The sequence below is a fragment of the Olea europaea genome, chromosome 1, assembly GCF_002742605.1.
Source record: "Olea europaea var. sylvestris chromosome 1, O_europaea_v1, whole genome shotgun sequence".
Classification (NCBI taxonomy): Eukaryota; Viridiplantae; Streptophyta; class Magnoliopsida; order Lamiales; family Oleaceae; genus Olea; species Olea europaea.
Genome location: NC_036237.1, coordinates 9,938,629 through 9,944,383, shown reverse-complemented (window position 1 = coordinate 9,944,383; position 5,755 = coordinate 9,938,629). Strand labels below are relative to the sequence as shown.

Sequence of the window (5,755 nt, the reverse complement as noted above, 5' to 3'; positions counted from 1 at the left end):
TTTCATGGAAAATATCAAATTTTCGCCCAAATTTCTACTTGGAGTGTTTGATTGCTATTTTTTTCCATGAAAAATATTTTCCAACTTTTGAAAATATACCTAATTTTCCTTGTTTTTAAGGAAAATATTTTCCTTGGGTAGATGTGGTTTTTATTTTCCACAAAAGATGGAAAATATTTTCTTTTCTAGGTAATATTTTCCATGTCAATCAAACACACCCTAATAGTCTAATTTAATTACAAATGGTCAATTATTATTCATTTTCTTAAATAATATGTATATGCACGTAATTATTTCTCTTATCTACACGTATATGGTATATGTTGCTATTGATGGAAACCGAATTTCTATTTAGTTTTTTAGGGCATATTATTCTGGGTTTTATTTTATTTCGTCATTTTGTTATTTTTTGGGTAATATTCTAATTTAATTACTGGAGGTCGATTATTATTTACTTTTCCGAATATTATGTGGTTATTAGAATTTCTGAGCAAAGAGGAGTAAGGGTGTTGAAATTTCTGGTTGTATTTATTTGCTGAGAATAAAAAATTATGCTTTGGTTTAATGAACTTTTGGAATATATGTTATTGGTCATTGTGTAATTGGATTTATTTTCATTCATGTCTCGATTTCGTGCCTTTTATTTCCCCAAAAGCAAAGGACAAATGTCATTTGGATGTCGTATTTTATGAGTAAAAAATGTTGAATGTGTGCTTGTCTGTAATGGTTGTTCTGGGCAATTTTGATATTTGAACATTTGGGAATTATTAGTTTTCAGGTTGATCATCTCTGATTCAGGGTTATAATATTGTTTGAAAAAGAGACTAATCAGAAGATGGTAGAAGAATTGAAGCATAATGAAAACTCATGGATGAACACAACAGAGCAGTCCTCTAGAATGGTTGAGATTGATAAAAATGTTACCTTGATGCCTGAATCAGTGGTGATCGTGGATGGAATTGAAGCTTCTCATCCTCAGCAGCCTCAGTCTCACAATTTGAAGACCACCATTGATGGAAAATTGGGCTTTCCCGATCGTGCCTTAGAGGCTGCTGGTGCTGCAGTTCTCTCAGCCATTCTTGTTAATCCACTTGATGTTGCCAAGGTGTAATCTTATGTTTCATGTTGAAGTTTGTTTAACTTATTTTATAATATGCGGTGTTTTAATTTCTACAATTTTCACAATCCACGTTATCTTTCCTACAGAGTTCCACGTTACCATTCCTTGTTGGATTTATCTGCTTGTACTAGTAATGTCTCTGAAGGGTCAATGTTGTTGGTTGGTTGCGTTGTAGAGTTTCTTCTTCTTTTATTGGTGTTGTTCATATTTGGAAGTGAGTTTTTTGACTACCTATTACGTATTTCTACCCTGATTGGTGTAAAAACAATTTTTTCTTAATTCAGCTTCATTATAGGCTTTATGGTAAATTTCAGGGTCATCTTGTTGTTTTCTTACATTTTATCAATTTGTATTCTTGCACATTATTATAGTTTTTTCCCCTTGCGCTGTATGAATTTGTGACCAAACACTTCTAAACAGAATGCATTTGTCGCACTGTATTGTTTATCTTGAACTTGCAATGCAGAAAATAAATTTTAAGTTAACCAGATTTCTCCCGTCTGGACGTGGAAATGAAGTTGTATTTTTTTATATGTTTTCTAAAATATTGCCCCTTATATACTAATTTTTGCAGACGCGTTGCAAGCACAGGCTGCTGGAGTTGCTTTCTCTCATTCATTGAGTGATTTTACCAGTCGAATGGCCTTTTCTGGACTGAATATGGTATGTTACTTTTATCTTTTATTTTCTTTCTCCAATGTTCTGGTGGCCCTCACGTAAAGAATTTGCACATTTTCTCTTTGATATTGTATCCAATATTTTTGTTAACAACTTAGTTAAGCCTTGCTTATTCTAAATTGTTTAGATATCAGTGGATGCATTTTCCTTCTGAAAATCAATCAGCTTAAGTAATTGTATGAATTAAATTTCACCTAAGTTTGTGCTTTCAAAATTATTGGATTCATTAGTTGCACTAAGTAGCAAGGTATATTGACTCCTCACATATGTAACACTTCACAGAAAAACTCATTTTTATGCGGTTCTTGACCTCCAAGTTCCAACTAAAGGTACTTTGTGCATTATGAAATGAACATCAAGAATCAGCATATTTACCTGATTTGAAGTTGCTTGGATAGCCAAGCTGTTGGATGTAAATTATCCAATAAATTACTTTTTCTACCTCAACAATAAGTTGACCGGATTTCACAGCCTTGAATGGATCTTAGAGTGGTAAAGATGTGCTCAAAGCTACATTAAATCCAAGTACTGAAAGATTTAACTTACATCTTAATCCTTTAAAATGCTATTTTGTTTTATTCTCACCAAAACCATCTTATAGTTAAATCTTAATTCTAATGTTGCTGCCACTCAGTCTGTTCCCCCTAAATTTGTTTGCTGATGAAAAGAATATAAACATGTTAGATTTATATATAGTCAACCATACTTTATATTGAAATTCAGCCTTGTTTGTCCTTCATGGCATATGCAGTTTAACTTACCTTACTGCAATGTAATTGCTAGTTGTTTGCAGATCTAAGGTGTTCTCCATCGTGCACCCGTGCTGATGTTCATGGTAGAGTGTCAATTTGTGCTCCTAATTGTTTCCATTACGAAGGAACATTGGATGTCTTCTATAAAATTATTCGACAGGTAAGTGCAGTGTTGGTTACTTCTACACAAACTATAAAGTTTGACAAGCTGTGTTATCATTTCAGTTGTTAGATAAATAATGGTTCTGTGCTTTACAAGAAGGAATTTCTAGGCTGTGGAGAGGTACAAATGCTGGCTTAGCTCTTTCGGTACCCACTGTAAGTTTCGAGTGACTAGCGCCCATGGTCACAGCAATAAAATCCATTATTCATCCCATGTTGAAATGAGATTCCTGCAGTGAAAATTCAGCGTGGGTCTTCCCTGTTTTCTAAACAGGTGGGCATCTACTTGCCATGCTATGACATTTTCCTTCAGCAGTTAGAGAAATTCACAGCACAAAATGCTCCAAGCATGACACCATATGCACCATTGGTGGCAGGCTCATTGGCTCGATCTTTAGCTTGCACAAGTTGCTATCCCATTGAACTTGCCAAAACACGTATGCAGGTAACATATATGATATCTGCTTATTTATTTTTTTCTCTTTCGTTGTTCTTCCCATCTTTCTTATACTAATAATCACTACCAACATGATGTACAGGCGTTCAAGGATTGTGTTAGGAAGCCTCCTGGAGTATGGAAGAATTTACTTGAAGTTATCTATCAGATCAAGAGCACGACTAGCATCACTAACAGGTGTACATTGATCTTCTTCGCTTACTAAAGAAGGTTGATATTATTAAACTGTAAGTTACATTATTTCTAAAACCAACAGGCAGCCAAAGATTTGTGCATAGAAATAAAGTAAGGTATTGTGGCCATGCCAATCGTTTTCTAGAAACCCTTTAACTGCAAAAAATTAAAATTTTCCCCTTTCAAATATCCTTTTAGACCTCATACGTGAAAGAGATTTTTATATCGGCGAGCGCCACCCATATGAGTGTGTGACACCTTGATATACAAAAAGTTATGTACGCCTAGTAAAGCCTTAATAATATATTAATGTATGAGTTGAGATTTCTTGTTCAAAATTTGTTGTCCTCCAATAAATGATTGACACATCATTTTACATTAAAGTGTCATATAATTTTATTCTGAAGTGACTATGAGAGAAAAGTTGAAGATGTTAATTTAAAATAATGCATCAATCATTCATTGGATGAACAACGAATCTCAACTCATTAGTGTATAACTTTATGCAAATCATACTTCTTTCTAGTGTTATTATTTTTATTTTCAACACTCGAGTGAACGGAACAACAATAGTTTCATTCTGAGATATTGATTAGCTCTTTCGTCAATTTGAAGTTGAATATCATTGAATTAATTTAGTGCTTGTTTGAGCTTCCTTTTTGGCTAAGAATGCATTTTCAAATAGTAAATTGATGAAAAATATGTAGTTAAAAAGTAAAGAAAGTTTTAGGTTTGCGTGTAATACTTTTTTATTGAAAAAGAGAAAAAAATTGAATTTTGAAAATAATAAGGATCAAACAAAGGCTAAATCTCTTCTTTTTAGATGAGATCTGTTGTTTAATTTTTGTTGTCCAATTTGTTATCTATCCAAATAATTATTTGACATATCATTTTGTGTGGGAGAGAAAATATTTATAGTGTTAAATAGTTGTTAAAGTGGGAAATTAAAATTGATGACATTTTTAATTAAAATGATGTGTTATTAATTAATTGGATGAATTGCAAATTGGACAACAAAAGTTTGACAACAAATCTCAAGTCCAATTATAAGTTAGAAATGAATTGCTAATAGAGGAAATTGGAAATTACATAATAGCAGGGATTTAAAGATCATAGTTCAAAAATCGGGGACCAAGTTTCATTATGCAAAAATCAGGTACTGATATAATAATTAAACATCCAAACTTAACACCCAAACCCTAATCAATTTCATCTTCTTCTTTCTCTCACTTCTCTCACCTCTCTCTAACTTCGCCTACTTCCCTTTTTGGTGACAATTCCTTGTCTCTCCAAAGGCGTCGCCACAGCACTGAGTGTGGCAACGTCGGAGTGTGGTGGTGGTTGTAGTGTATTGAAGCTGCCGTGCTTTTCAATGGTGGTAGCGTCGAGGTAGGGGGTAGTAGTGGTGGTTTGGGGCTATAGTGGTTTTCAGCATTGGCGACGTGATGGTGTGGTGGAGGTTGGTTCCCTTAAATGTGAGCGTCGTGGTGTCAAAACCTTGGTCGCTGCTTTCTCTGGTACGATTTTCAACAGTGGTGGCGTCGGGGCGTGGTGGCGGCTGCTGCTTGTGGTGATTTTCAACGATGGTTTGGGGCTGATGTGGTTTTCGACAGTGGTGGTGTCAGGGTGTGATTGTAGTGGTGGTAATAGTGGTGGTTTTGACGGTGGTGGTGGCGGTCAATGATGATGATGATGATGATGCAGTCGATCTAGGTAGGTTACAGGTGGTAGGGTTGGGTTTGATAGGTTGGTGTGATTTGTTCATGGTGGTGTGTGTGGCAGTGATGCTGTTGCGGTGTGATGACAGTGGTGTTGCAAAAATGGTGGTTTTGGCGCCGGCAACGATTTTCAACAGTAACTATGATTTTGTTATGGATTTGTGGAGTAGTTTTGGGTAGTCGTAGTGGTGCTGGCTTAGGCAATAAGGTTGCGGTGGTGAATGTGGTGCCAATTTCGGGCTGCAGCGGTGGTGGTGAGGTTGCGGTATTGTGGTGCAAGCGACCGTTGTGTGGTGATGTTTGCGACCAAGATTGGTGTTGGATCAGGATGAGGATCGGTGGTGGAGGTGTTTGGTGTTTGTGACCAACTACATGAACTAATTATTAATCTGTGACTATGACCTTAAAATTCAATAATTTGTGACTAAAAATATAATTTGTGACTAATAAATTTGAACATATGTGACATATATATAAACTGTGAAATGTAATTTGAATGATCCGTGATTTTGAAATAATCTGTGACCTCAAAATTTTTTTATTTATGATCTCGAAATAATCTGTAACCAATTAATTCGATGATCTGTGACCAATAAGTAAATCTGTGACCAATAATTATGAATTTGTGACCATTAATCGTGTAATTGTGACTTTATTATATTTAATTAATAAATATTTTCAATTAATTATGTAG

General features: G+C 34.8%; 1 long non-coding RNA gene across 1 annotated transcript; it reads left to right on the top strand.

Annotated features, from left to right (window-relative positions):
* The first annotated feature begins 281 nt into the window (after positions 1 to 281).
* Positions 282 to 3,492, top strand: LOC111374228. The gene is made up of 5 exons (XR_002699154.1): positions 282 to 1,105; positions 1,695 to 1,783; positions 2,582 to 2,868; positions 2,987 to 3,157; positions 3,252 to 3,492. It is a non-coding gene; the product is annotated as an uncharacterized LOC111374228 (long non-coding RNA).
* The last annotated feature ends 2,263 nt before the right edge of the window (positions 3,493 to 5,755 follow it).